At 45.8% G+C, this 15,334-nt stretch overlaps 1 protein-coding gene across 3 annotated transcripts in view; it reads right to left on the reverse strand.

Moving 5' to 3' along the window:
• Positions 1-15,334, reverse strand: part of BTBD11 (BTB domain containing 11) — a 289,817-nt gene that overhangs the window by 92,709 nt on the left and 181,774 nt on the right. The gene's annotated exons all lie outside the window — the stretch shown is intronic.

Here is a 15,334-nt window from a genome sequence, read left to right on the forward strand (position 1 = left end):
CTGTTCACGCTAACGTGAGACCCAATTCTGTTCAGTTCAGTGGAACCCAATTCAGTTCTGTTCCATTCAACTAAACTCAAATAATTCAATTTAACAAACTTTACCGTGCGTCTCACCACACATGAAATAGAAACCAAACTACGCTGCATGCCCAAAAGGCTCCGTGAGATTTGACCACTCACCTTGGACTTCATCTCCTACACTCTCCCTGCCCACTCATTCTGTTTCAAGCTCACTGGCCTCCCTGCTGTATCCTGCATGTGCCAAGAATGTTTCTGTCCCAGGGCCTTTGCACTTACTGTTCTCGCTGCCTGGCAAGATCCGTGTTCAGATAATGACATGGCTTACTGCTTCCCTTTCTTGAGGTCTTCGCTCAAATGCAATCTCCTTAGAGAAGCCTTCCTGGACCACCCTACCTAAAATTGCAACTTACGTCACTCACACATAATCTGAGTACCCAGTTTTACTTCTCTTTATACCACTTATCTGTGATGGATACTTTATTATTTATGCATTTGTTCCTCATCACGCATAGGGTAGGTGTTCTACAGTGGTTGAATGGGTGAGTAAATAAATGAGCACCTACTGTGTACCAACTCATACACTAGGCGATACTGGAAAATGTCCCTGCCCTCAACAAACTCCTGAGCTCATGCAGAAAACATGAGAAAAGAAGCTATCCAAAAAGCTTTACGCATACAATTTTACAGGAGAAGGAGTCAAAATCAGCCTCAGCGAGAGGAGTGGGAGTGTGGTGCGAAACGCCACCTGGAGACTGGAATCTGGGACAGAGAAAGGCTTGGGAAGAATCCAGGGAGAGGAAGTTAGCTGAGGAAATGCAGAGCAAGCTCAGGGAACTCTGGACTGAAGCAGCTGAAGGGCTATGGTGGTAAGAGATGTTGTGGAAGATGCATCTAAGGGATACTAAAGGCGTGAACAGGGAGGGCCATTTATGGAGTGGGTTTGGGCACTTAACCTGTTCCCTGTTTATTGACTGTCTTCTTGGAGCAGAGGTCTGCGCTGAGTTTTGCAGAAGGTATAAGAAGTTAAGACCTGGACCCTGCTGTTCAATCTAGCAGAGGAATTTAGTGTGGCCACATGACCCCAATTTTCCAGGATAGCCCTGGGCGCTAAAGTCTGTTTAACTGTCCTGAATTAGCTTTGGGCTGATCGAGTCCTTGGCTTGCTGGATTGGAGCATCAGGTAGCCAGCCATCAGGGAAGGAAGGACAAATAACCACAGTGTGAGGCTGACCATGAAGAGTGAGGTGGTCTTTTAAGGTGCTCTGGGGTCTGGAGAAGGACAGAGCCTCCAAGGAAGGCTTCCGAGACGGTGGAATGTGCTGTTTGTGTTTTCAACAAGGTGGTCCTTGGTTTTGCCTACTTACTGGTTTTTGTCTTTTTTGTTTGTTTGTTTTTCTTCACAGGATGTTCCTTCCACACCCTCCTACCATAGGGTCTCCTGGTAAAGGATGAGATTCTGCGTAAGGATCTAATAGCGGACAGTGTGACAGAAGACTGCCAAAAAAGGCTCACTCCAGCCTGGGAGTTTGAATTTTTCAGTGAAACAGAAGCCCGGGAAAATATCCACCTTCTTTTGCCAGCACATTCCACCTCAGGTCCTGGGCCCGCCTGAACCCGACTGGCCAAATCTTGACAGACTTTGAAAGACTCAAGGAAGCCCTCATGGGCAATGTTTCTTATAAATGAGAAAAACAAAAACAGAGTAGTTTAAAATCCAGAATAATAAACACAACCACCCAACCAGTGATTCCTGGGGGAATTTGCGGAGACTTCCTAATCCCTGGCCGCTGCCAAGAGCAGCCACCATAAACTCTGCCCACGGCATCTACTCAAAACTTGCTTTCTGATGATGCCGTATTAAGGCTCTGCTCCATTCTAGAAGCAAGGCAGGAAGCAGGGTGGGGATTTCCAGAGATCCCCAGAGCAGCTCTTTGGTTTCTATCTGGCCACTCACTACATGGCTTTTGGGCAAATCTCATGACTTTTCTAGAGCCAGTCTCTTTAAAGTTATGAAGAGCTGGTCTTCCCACTCCCAGAATGCAGGGAGACGGTATGTGTGGAAGACTCCTAGACACAGTAGAGTGCTGGCTTAAGAGATTTTTTATATTGACTGTGTGTTTCTTCCTGCGAAACACAGCAACTCACCGGATCTGGGATAGGGCCAGGTAAGCTCGCCTCCCAGGGGTCCCCTCTTCTGCAATTTCTCATTCAAAGGGGCCATCAGAAGCATCATGAGTTAACCCCTCAGTTGCTCTCCTCCAAAGAGATTATTACTCTTTTTATATCCGTTCCCTCTGCATGGATGTTTTAGTCATGCTACCGTGTGCAGTTTTTAAAAGAACAGCAATTCACAAACTGGAAACAGCCCAAATGACCAGCAACCTGGGAAACATTAGGTAAATTATGGTGCATTCACAAGACGGGATATTTTGCAGTCATAAAAAATGATGTTTATGAATGTTCTGCAGCAGAACCAGGAAGAATGCTTATGGCATACTAAGTGAAATAAAAGGAGATATAAAATTATATACATATACACAGTACAGCTATTTTAAAAAGCCCCACTCTCTGTATTAAAAACAAAGATGAGAAAAGGTATCAAATAATCATTCCAGCTACCTCTACATACCAGAATTGTAGATGATTTTCATTTTCTTTCTTAGGTTTTCCTGTATTTTCCAAAATTAAAAAAAAAATCAGCATATATAACTTTTCGGTAGAAAATAGAATATTAAAATTTGAATTTAGAGCACCTTGTATTACCGTTGTAAAAAGGTGAGGTCCAAGAGGAGAGCAAAAGGACGGAGGGGACGATGGGATGGAGTCAGTGGAAACCTAGGACAGTGGCCGACTAGGAGACGTGCCGACCCATGTCGGTTTCATGGGGAAAGTCAGACTTTGAAAAACGCAAGATCAACTCAGATGCTATGTCTACTGGGCAAATGACCAGATTTACTGCCTGGGCTGTTTTCCATAATGCGTAAAACTCAGGTATGTGCTGGCAGCTGTCAGTATCACTGTTTCTGGAAGGATAAAACACAGTAGAAACTTGGCACAGGACGGATGGTTTGAAAGCAGGCTGACCCAGGGGACTGTTCCCTCTCCACGGGCCTTTCTGCTTCTGGGCACCCAGGGTTCCTGCTGGCCCTTGCCATGCTGGGCCACCCTTAGTTTGCACTGGGCAGCTTCAAGGGCTAATTTTCACTAATGTTCTTCTTCTTCTTTTTTTTTTTTAGACATCTTATTTATTTATTTGACACAGAGAGAGAGAGAGAGACCGTGAGAGAGGGAACAGAAGCAGGGGGAGTGGGAGAGGGAGAAGCAGGCTTCCTGCCAAGTAGGGAGCCTGATGTGGGGCTCGATCCCAGGACCCTGGGATCATGACCCGAGCTGAAGGCAGACACTTAATGACCGAGCCACCCAGGTACCCGGCACTAATGTTCTTTTGAAAAATGTTTTCCTACATGTGTAGGATATTCATGCACCGTGCCCGAGGCCTCAGACATAGGGCATGTGGAGAGCTGCCAGTTCCCAGCAAAGGAGAAGGAACCAAACATCCAAGAGGCTCATGCAGCTTCCCTCGAGACCCTTCAGGCCAAGGGAGGAGGCCAGTTGGCGACTTCTCTTGCCAGGGGACATGGGAGATGGCACTCAATCAAGCCACACGCTTGTCATCTGTCTTCGGGGCTCTCGCAGGAAACTTCCAACCAGTTCCTGCATCGTGCCAGCCTCCATTCTCCTGCTGCTTTGCACTCAGACTGATCTTTATGTCCCCGTCCACTCTGTGCGAGGGCCTGGTTGGCTGCCAGAGAAAGCACGAGCTGATCAAAGCCCAGTCCCTGCCCACGAAGAGCTCAGACACAGAAGCAAATGGAAACACAGCAACGGCTGCGGCTATGCAGGAGGCGGCTGGGAGCACACAGGCTCTGGATTCGCAGAGTTTGGGCCTGACCTCCAGCCCGGCCACTCACAGGCTTATCTAGGTGACCTTGGGCAAGTCCTTGAACTTCTCTCAGCCTCCCTCCTCATCGGAAACTAGGCAGAGTGACAGCATCTTAGAGTGACCCAAAGTCTGCTCATCCTAGGGCCTGACCCATGATGGCTCCAAGTGTTGTTAACATTTGCCATGGGGGACTTCACAGAGAACGGGGGAGGCCCTTCCTGCTGGGGGCAGTGGGCGGGAGGGGGGGGCAGCAAAGAGTTCATAGCCACATGAGGATGCAGCTGTCTCGAAGGATGAGCAGGTGACCTGCGTTTGGCTTAGGTTTCTCCCTTTGTTCAAACCTTCATCCAACCAAGGGCCCAACAACACCTGTAGGGTAGAATTTTCTCCCATACATTTTCTTTTTTTCTTTCCTTTTTTTTTTTTTTTTAAAAAATTTAAGATTGCATTTATTTATTTCACAGTAAGAGCACACAAGCAGGGGGAGCAGCACAGGGAGAGGGAGAAGCAGACTCCCCACTGAGCAGGGAGCCTAAGGAGGGACTCCACCTCAGGACCCTGGGATCATGACCTGAGCCCAAGGCAGTCGCTGAAGCGCGTGAGCCACCGAGGCGCCCCTCCCATACACTTTCAACTTAGCAATGATATCCTAAGTATGTAACCTGGGTAAGTCTCCGACACATGTACATTCTGTGGTCTTGAGGCAGGCAGTCTCCCCCACCCCAGTGCTGTGGACCCGGAGGCCTTGCTGCAGGTGCTGGATGGCAGGGACGTGCTGTGGGGTGTGGGGGGGATCTGGGCCAGCAGTTCTTTACCAACCCACAGGGAGGCATTTCAGCATTTTAACAGCTGGCCAAACAGCTGCACCTGTGTGATCCAGCTGAAGGTCAGCCTGGCCTCTGCTGCCGTCGCACTCGCCGGTCTACGGCCCACGGGAGACTTCCTACCTCAGAGCCTTGGCCCGTGGTTCTTCCCACCTGGCTTGCCTGACCTTATCCATGTATCCGTCCGCCTCCAAACCCGCTTCCCGGATCCCCTGCGGCGGTTTATCTGCGTGCCCCTTCTGACCCTTCGGCCTTTCTTTCTCTGCTGATAAATGAGCTGCACAGGGCAGGAACCATGCAAGATCCCCAGGTCCCCCCTCCCCGGCAGGAGGCCTGGCACACAGCCCCAGCGTGTAATAGAAGGGGGCTCTGGAGCCGGCCGCCACTCCAGAGCCCTGGGACCTCTCTGCCTCATCTTCCCCCTCTAGAAAGGCCTATCATCCTGAGGTTATCCCAAGGGACAAATGAGTTAATCAGCGCAAACTATTTGCAATGCACACAGAAGATTCGATCGACACCAGCTCTCACTATGTTCAGGCACTCAATTCACGTTCGCTGAATAATGAATAAAGAATGAACACCGGAATAAGAAGTTCAATCATAAATAAAATAAGTGATAAACAAGTTTTAAAAATTAAATAAGAAAGGAAAAGTTCAAGGAGCATCGTGGTGAAGATTGAAGAGGTAGGTTCTATGCTGTTAGAAACTTGTTCCAGGAGATGAGCGTGTTTCTCAAAGAGGTTTAACTGCTATCTAATCAGATGAAGTGATTTGATTATCATCCTTCCATTTTTTAGCAATATTTATGGAGGCCTAAGCCAGGGAAAATACTAGAAGGAAAAAAACAGGGGAGGGGAAGCATATTAAAGCAAGAACATTCCTGGTTGGAGATTTTCAGGTTTTTGACCTTGAGAGGGACCCCGTGCCTCTCCCTCTGAAGCCCGACGGTCCTTCCAAGTCCCATGGCACAGCACACAGTTGGGAGAGCAAACACTGGGCTGTGCTGCATCCCACTCTGCCCCCGACTAGCTGTGCAACGTGGGCAAGCTATACAACCTCTCTGAGCCTGGCATTCCGCCCGGGAAGGGGGAGACAGCAGTCATGTAAGGTGGTGCTAATACACTCCTAGCGTCCTTGGGAAGGGTTCAGTGAGCTGATGCACTCACAAGGGAGAACTGCATGTTACAAACACCTTGCAAAATTTGAGGGTGATGATGATGATGGTTGCTTTGAAATATTGGGCTCTAAGATCGTCAAAACACGGGGACATGGAATATGCTTCGGCAGGTGAGCTGGTCCCTAGTCCCTACAATGACTCCTCGCTTGTGCATTGCTTTGGGAGCACTGATTTTCATGGGCTGTTTTTCTAAAGGAGGGAGGGTGCGGTACCTGCATTGAGCCTCCGGTTCAGTGTTGTCCAATAGAAGTTTCTGTGATGATGGAAACATCCTATCATGTGCTCTCCAAAAGAGGAACCACGGGCCTCATGTAGCTATTGAGCATTTGAAATAAGGACAGTGGTACTGAGGAACCGAGGCTTTAGTTCTGTTCGATTTTTACTTGCTCATTCATTTATTATTATTATTATTATTATTATTATTAATTAATTTATCTTTTAAAGTAGGCTCCATGCTCATCATGGAGCTCAATGCAGGGCTTGAACTCATGACCCTGAGATCAAGACTTGAGCTGAGATCAAGAGTTGGACACTTAACCCACTAAGCCATGCAGGTGTCCCTAATTTGCATTCATCTCAATTCAAACAGCCCCACACGGCTGGTGGTTACCATACAGGACAGAGTAGCGCTAGTTTTTCAGTCTCTGTGCACGAAGGTGAGGTTTGCCTTCCTTTTCCCATTAAATGAAGAGTGGCTGTGTCGGACAAGACCAGACGGCCACGGCAGCTCTTTAACCGGGATTCAGAGAAGACCTGGATAGTCCAACGATCAAGGGCAGTGCATGCCTCTGATCAGACTAACCCTGCGTGTTGGGACAGAAGGCAGCTGTTCTTGAACTTCAGCCTCTCGGCTTGTTACCTGAAGCCAGGTGCAATCTCTGCCCGTTGGCTGGGAAAAAAGACCTCCCGAGTCAAAGCCATTTGACAAGGCCTGGAGGCTGGACGTGTTCAACACAGTGAGCATTCAGATTTGCCCTGCTGCCTCTCTCCAGACAAGGACACCTGTGAAATCCCGCATCACCTTTGCCTTGCACGCTTCTCGCTAACTTGCTTTCCCTGAGCTACTTTAGACGAGACACCTTGTTAGGCTGACGATGATCATTATATTCAGACACTCTGTGTCTCCCCTTGGCTGTTGGAGCTCCCTACTTCTGCAGACTGGCCAGGTCTGACCTCTGGGATCTGTTCATTTCATCAAATGACATGGAGCTCCAGCCTCTCAGGAGGCTCAATCCAGCTCCCAAAGTCTATTATGTGCGAAGCTCTCCCAGAGAGACAAAAGTCACCCTAAGATCTTATTTCTTGCCCTTATGTAACTTAAACATGGGGGTTGGAGTCAGTTGGTGAAAGGAATGACAAACCCACAAAAAACTATTCTTGTTATTCACGTGTCTTGTTATTCACGGTGTGGCCCGTGGACCAGCAGCATCATCTCACCTGGGAGCTTATTAGAAAGGAAACGTCTTGGGGCCCCTCCCCCGACCTATGAATAGAATCTGCATTTTAATGAGATCCCAGGGGATTCAGATGCACATTCCAGATTACAGTCTGAGAAGTCCTGCTACAGTGTGTGTTCAGGTTCCAAGAACCATGACAATGAGAATAACAATGGCCATTATCTATAAAGCACCTAATGTGTGCTGAATTTGAAGTGCTTTATATATATGAACATATAGAAGAAGGCGTCAACCTGAATTAAGGGCGTAATAATTCCTACTATTTATGTATCATCTCCTATGTGTCAGTGAATGCATATGGCACTTGCATAAGTTGATTCACTGGTCACTGAGACAGCCCCATGAAGTAGGAACTATTATTTATTTACAGCTGAGGAAAAGAGCCCTGGAGCACATGAACGGTGTAACAGGTGCCAAGCTGAGCGCTCCCTGTGTTGGAACACACAGGTTTCAGACCCAGCTCTGTTTAGTTCTGTAAGCATTTATTGAGTGCTTACTATATGTGACACCCTGAGCTAGGCCCTCAACATTTAGTATAGCCTGAGGTGGTAGGGAAGGGTTCCTCGAAGAGGTGAAGCCTATAATCAGTCCTGAAGGATGAACAGACTAAGCCAGTTGCTAGAGAGGTAGAAAGGAGGCAGTGTTCCAGGAAGAAGGCAAAGCCTGTGCAAATACCCTGGGGAACTTCCCTGCAAAACCACTACAAGTGCACTTATGACCCCAGACAAGTCCACACATCCTGCTAGGGCTCAGTTTCACCTTCATCATGGAACATGTTCAATGAGCCTGGTCTCAAATCTCTCTTGACTTTAAATGCCCAATGATGGACTGGTCCCTCGAAAAATCGTGCTTTTGAAGGCTACTCAGTGACATGGATCAACAAAACTGCATGGTCCTTATTTGGTGAAACAACCAAAAAACTTTGATACAGACAGAATATATGCCCTATATGATCACAGTGCTTATGGGTGATTCAAATTGTCTTCTTTCTTGATTTTTTTTTTTTTGGAATTACCACATTTTATTTGATACATGTACTTATTAGTTTCATATCCTATAAACAATCATGAAGATTCTTAAACATATTCTAGGGATTAGGAGTGAGGCTTTCAAACATTATAATTTCTTTTGAAACCATAGCTCACCAATAGCAGAACAGCCTAATGAATGTGAGCACAGACCAGAGCCTGACTCTAAGGGTTCAGACACTAATTCTGCAATTTTAGCTACATGACCTTGGACAAATTAATCATGTCCAGTTAAGTTAATATAGTGGGGAAAAAAAAAAGAAGTTTCACAAAACATCTTTACCTTACCTCATGAAGACTACTTGGATTTTTTTCTGTTCAATTTTAGTTCATTTTTTAAAAATTTAGGTTATAATTCACAACATCAGGGGTCAGAAAACTTTTACTAGAAAGGGCCAAGGAGTATTTTCTGCTTTGTGAGCCATTTGGTTTCTGACACAGCTAATCAAGTGCAAAAGCAGCCACAAATAATATGTCAACAAATAGGTATGGCTGTGTTCCAATAAAACTTTATAAAAACAGGCAGTGGGCCAGATTTGGCCTGTGGGGTATAGTTTGCCAATCTCTGCACTGCACTGATTTAATGGCCCATTAATGAGCTGTAACCCACAGCTTGAAAAATAGTGGGATTAGAGTTGTTTTTACCTTGGCCAGATGAAGTAAATTGCAGCCATGCTCAAGTTATGAATGGATCAGGTTTTAGAACTTTGTTCCTCAAGTTAATTGTTTAGAATTCAACATGCATTTCCCCCTTGTTTATATGGTGGTTGGGATTCCAGGCCAATCCACCAAGGCCCATGTACAGCCTTGCAGCTGTGGTCCCCTCATTCTAGCATGTTCACAAGCATCTGTTGGCTCTGGATTTCTCCAGGACCCTGTAGCACTGGGCTGTACATAGGATGGGTCTTTTGTGCCAGACATGATGACGGGGCTTGACGATGAGGAAGTAGCGTTCTTCCCCTGGGAAGAGGCATTCTGCATCCCTGTTGAGGATGCCAGGAATAGTCCTCCACCCTCCTTCTCCTTCCTATCCGGGTTCCCAGTGTGTTAGTCTAAAGAGTCCTTATGTTGAGGTGGTGTTTTGGTTCTCAGCTGTGGTGTATATGCGCATCAGTTTGAGATGTGTGGCTAACAATGGTCAAAAGTCCTGAACTGTACAAGTGCTTCACTTGTATGTTGCTTATATTAAAAACAAGTAAATTAAAAGAGTGTAGTGCACCTCCGTCAAATTTTTGACTTCTCAGAACCACTGATGACTTTACTGTGTCTGGAGAATTTCCCATATTATTAGTCCATGGTTCAACAAGGTAGTAATTCACCTTCCCAGACTCCCTTGCAGCCAAAGTACAGGTATGCACCCTGGGCTCCATTGATTTGGAAGCAAGTGGTGCGATATAGGTGGAACGTGAAGTTGACTAGGGTGTTGGTAGAGACATTCAGCTTTCATGGGTAATGGTGTAGCGGTCCTGCTAGGAGTGTCCAATGCCTAGCATTGGTGGTGTGAAGTCCATGTCTGTGCCCAGCCCTGGTGGCTGTGAGGTCTTTGCTAGAGCAGTCTTAAGGTGTAATTTGGACACAGTTCTAGGTTGTGCAGCCCTGAAGCCTGGTTCTCTGGCTTCATCATCCACCAGAAGTCTTTTTAAGCTCTATTAAACTTTTAGACTCATGGGACTATCATAGGCCACACTTGACCCAGCAGGGTAGCATCAGATGTTCCTTTGGTGGGAGTCCTTATAGCCAGCCATCCTTGAGCTATCTTGCCCAGGTGACATGCAGGTGACAGAAAATGAGATACACGGGGCGCCTGGGTGGCTCAGTGGGTTAAGCCACTGCCTTCGGCTCAGGTCATGATCTCACGGTCCTAGGATCGAGTCCCGCATAGGGCTCTCTGCTCAGCAGGGAGCCTGCTTCCTCCTCTCTCTCTCTGCCTGCCTCTCTGCCTACTTGTAATCTCTGTCAAATAAAATAAATAAAATCTTTAAAAAAAAAAAAGAAAATGAGATACACTTGAGGGACTGTGAGAACTATCTTGTTTGTGAACCCCAATATCTCTTGTAGCAACTCCACAGATATAGTTTCCAAGGTTCCTGCAAGGACACTGACAGTAACAAGAGCCAGTGGATTCAGGGAAGCCCAGAGCTCTGGATATTTATCAAATATTTCCAGCACTAGCAGGCCAGATCAAATTTATCAATATAGAGTTACTCTGACCATAAGCATGCTTCTTGGTAACACAGTCGATGCTGCAATTTTTATCATGTTTCCAGGAGAACAGAGCTAGAGAATTAACCCAAGATCCAATTCTCATGCAGAAGGGGAAAGGATCTGGCAACCATCTACTGACACTGGGCCTCCCAGAGGTCTTCTTTCTGCTTCAAGCCATCATAGTAGGTTTAACCTTTGTAATAAGCATTTTTACTAGTAGTACTGTTTGTGTTAAGGATACCTCTTCCCATTTGAATTCTGATACGCACTCCTTAGGGCAAAGGAACAAGGAAGAGTTATAATAGCATGCTGGAAATTTTGTATAACCCTGAGTATGTCCATTGGTGTATGTTAACACTTGACTATCACCTTTACCTATGCCACAGATGAAAAGCATCCAGAACTGATGTGTTGTAGGGATTTTTTGACAGAGTAATTGTCTTGGAAGATGTATTTGGGTATCATTTAACTTCTAATGTCTGTTATGTTTGCTTTATTAGCTCTGTTTCTTCAAGTGTAAATTCTTCTGATTGTTTGGATTTGTTTCATTTCTCCCCAACAGCTGGTGACTGTTGATTGTATACTCATGTTTTGGTTCAGCTGTCCCTGGTAGAAAGTGTACCACATCTGTTTAAACAGCTCTGCTTGCAAAAGGCACAAGAGCTGCCATTGCCCAGGTATGTGTTTTTGTTTGCTTTCGGTGCCCCTGGGGGAGGATAGACCTACCCAATTGTGTAGTCTTGTGGGTAAAACGATCTCTGATCTTCTCAGGCATGACCAGCTACCTCATGCAACAATATAGTCCAATTTATCCTATTATTTTTTCTTTTTATGGTCATTGCTGAAGTCATCCATGGCCAAGCACATCTAGGAATCACTGATATTTCCAGTAATGATATAGGGGAGGAAAATCTTATCACAGACTGAAGATGATTCTATTTAAAACCAGCAGTTTCATACAGCTTCTACTATCAAAATCAATGTTTACATTTGTCATTACTAAAATAAATACTGCCTGACATAAAACTTACAAAATAAATATTGCCTAATCATACATATGTTTACACATAAATATATAATAAAGTAAATATTGCCTAATCATAAATCTTGGAAAATCTGAGTGTTTTTAAGTAGAAATATATGACTAAAGTCATATGAAGTCATTCTGAAGTACCTAAAAGATTTTACTGATTGACTGATATTATGATATGTGTTTATTTTGATATTTAGTTTAGACTATTGAAGGTTCTGTCCTAGGAAAAACATATGTAGAATTACCTCTTTCTTAGAAATTTCTTAGAATAAATGAAAGTCAGAAATAAGGATGACATTTGAGCTTAGATTTCTTTGTAAAACATCTGATGCTCCAAAACAAAACAGGCTTTGCTGATGACATTGTTTGTATTTATTTTTAACTAAATTAGCAAATACTTGTTAAGGATGTGTAATGTATAATGTGCCAAAATACTATGTTGGGCTCTAGAAAAACATATAAGAGGTAGACTGCCCTCAAGGAGCTTTATTATAAATGGAATTAAGGAATGAAAAAAAATTAAGTCACACACCAGCAGAATGGGCTGGAGTCAATACTGGGTACCATAATTAATAACAATTTATTCCTTTCAATGGACTGTGAAGTTCCTCTCTTCCTGGAGGCATATGCAAGGTCAGCATTGTTTTTCACAGAGCATCATAAATCTTCAGTGGCCTGCCTTTGGCACCTACAAAATTCAGTGATATCAAAGATCAGACTCTCCTTGATAAAGAATGTTCCTCCTCTCTCTTCTCCTTGTTGAATTTGCAAACACCTGACTTGAACAGGATTGCAAGTCCAGACTTTTAGTCTCAGTCTCTACTCCATGTGGTCTAGCTCATGCCTATCTGTGTCACTCTGGAGCTCTAGCTCTTTACAGGACCTGGTCCCAGTATATGCTTCCAGAGACCCAAAGAACTGCTCTGCAAGATTTTAGAAGCTCAAGAACTAGTAGCCAAAGCTCTGGGAAAACTTGAACTACAGACATTTCTCAGTGGCACCGAGCTTCTTCAAAATCCCACAATGAAAAATGAAACTATTCAAAACAAATGTAGTAATCCTCGATCTGGGCCCACATGAAAGGGTAAAATGGTGCCGGTAGGCCTACTTCCAAATACTCCAGCCAGGGAAGAAGGCTTTTCTGACAAGCAGAGACAATTTGAGGCACAAAACAATCCAGATTTCAGTCCACAAATGTTTCCAGACTTTCGGCTGGTCATGGACAAAAGCAAATGATATTCAGCCCCTTTTCTGAAGAATATAGTCTAGAGAAAAACCATATAAGCACCATGACCCTACAGAATAAAAACAAAGAGTTAAGGAGATGTTTTTTGATTTTGGGGATGAGGAGACAGAAAGAGAGAGATAAACAACTCCAAATTAGAGTCCACCTCCCACTGGAAAATTATTGTTCAGAGGTTTTAGTAGGGAGCTGGTATAAGCTGTTGACTGAAAACAGAAGTCCTCTCCCTCTGAAGCCCTTCCATGTGTGATTTCAGATGCTAAACACCAATGCCTATTCCATCAGGGAATGGGAGGAATAGCTTTTTGTCTAGAAGGAACACACACACAGATGGGCTTCTGTAGGGACAACAATAACAACATTTTAGAGCCACCCAGCTACTCTTTTGGGGAGAAGAAGAACTGCTCTCGTGGCAGGCATGGCACTGGTGGCTTAGCTGCCATACTGAATTCACTGCCTAAACCATTCCCGTGAGGCTGGTCTCACTCTCAGTGTACAGTTGCGGTAAAGAGGTTCTGTGAGGAGGAATGGCTTGTTCAAGGACTCAGAGCTAGAAGAAGCAGGGCTGGGATACAAAGCCAAAGGTCAATCTCGCTCCCAAATCCACACTCTTTCTGGAGAGCCAAAGTGAACACAACTGAAAAATGACAAAGTCTACTTTGCATTTTGTTCTGACCCCTGAAAAATCAACCAAAGAAGATGGGAAAAATCAAGTCAGAACTGATCCCAACGTATCTGGGGCCCTGTTCTCCTTACTCTGCTCTCCCTCAAAGCCCATGTGTCTTTACGTCTTGTTCCAGAAAGTCTGGAAGCCTCTGATGGTCTCCTCAGACTGACAGCTACTCCAGCTACACTCCGAACCCTGAAAGGGATTCCAGAAAGCAAGATGGACGCTGCATGATAGAAGATGTAATAGGCCATGCCCCTGTGTTGAGTGGGGGGCAAGGAGTCCATCACATGATGAGATCCACATTCTAGAAGTTTCAGTCTGGTGGTCATGAGGAGGATGGAGCTGCTCAGAGAGTATGAAGCCTCACATTTGGGGAGACCATTTAGAAATCAGATGCGGTAACAGAAGTAAGATGGAACAAGGTGCCTGACCACACAGCGGCAGCAATTAGAGAGACGACTTAGAAGCAGCATCGGTAAGATCTGCTGATCATTAGCTGTAGGAGGGAGAGAGAGAGAGGAAGGAGTGTGGGGCGAGGCCCAGTTTTCTGACAGGGGTGACTGGGTTGGTGGTGATGCCATTCTTAGGGATGAGGGAGAGAGAATGACCAGATGGTTTGACAGCAAAGAGGGCAACCTCAGATTTGAGGTAGCCCATGAACACACCCAAATGGCAATGTTCCACAGGCAGCCAGATCAATGGTTTGCTCAATCTTTATACAAATACTTACTGACTCCCCACTAGGCACCAGATGTGAAGTGACACTTGGCATTAGGTGTAGAGTGGCCACCAAAACAGATGTGTTCTCTGCCCTCAGGAAGCTGTGGTAAGTGTTACCCAGAAAAGAATAAGGTACTATGAGAAGAAGAACCAGTCTGGGTGTGGGAGACTTGATGGGGAAGCTGAGGCTGAGCAGGATGAGAAGTTTCTGGATCTCAGAGGATCCCAGAAGATTCTGGATCCCAGCACCGCTTGGCTGGGGATGGAGAGACCCCTGGGGGTCATGCGCACATTGGTGGGGGTGAGTCAGAGACACTGTTGCACAGGCTGTTGGGGGCCGGGGGCCAAAGAGCTAGATAGTCCAGGGGCCGAGGCTGCTGGCTTCCGTTCCCTCAGCGCTAGGGCATGCTTGCAGGGAGGGGCACTCCTGGTGTCTCGGGCTGAGGCCCTAATCTGCCCAGGGACAATGAGCATTTGGCCCCTTCTCCAAGGTGGGTGTGTTCGGCACATGAGAACCCGTACGGGGCACCCACGGTTTCGCCTAGATAGCAGGAGGCCTGATGAAGCAACCTCCAGGCGGGACTGAAATCCTCACGCTCAGGTTCTTAAAAACAAAACAAGAATAAAAACCTCAGCAACTTTTCTCTAACTCATGCTCCGTTCTCTTCTCGGAAATGAAAGCCAGGAGAATGTGGGTTTAGAAGGGAGCCCAGTTAAGCCCCAGTCCAGCCCTGCAGTAGCACAACAACCAGGGAGCATCTCAAAACTGCTTGGAACCATTTAGCAGAGAAGAGAAAACCGCATTGAGCCCAAACTGGGAGCTGTACGCCTCTGTGCAGTTAGTGTCTATGATGACAGCAACCAGCGCAAACACTTACTGTGTGCTGGCTGCTGTTTGAGTCACTCAGCCTTCCGACAGCCCTATGCAGGATTTACTTTCATAGCCCTATTGTGCAGATGAAGAAACTGAGGCACAGAGAGGTTAAGGTGCTTTCCCAAGGCCCTTGCCCT

The sequence above is a fragment of the Mustela erminea genome, chromosome 6 (assembly GCF_009829155.1).
Source record: "Mustela erminea isolate mMusErm1 chromosome 6, mMusErm1.Pri, whole genome shotgun sequence".
Taxonomy (NCBI): Eukaryota; Metazoa; Chordata; class Mammalia; order Carnivora; family Mustelidae; genus Mustela; species Mustela erminea.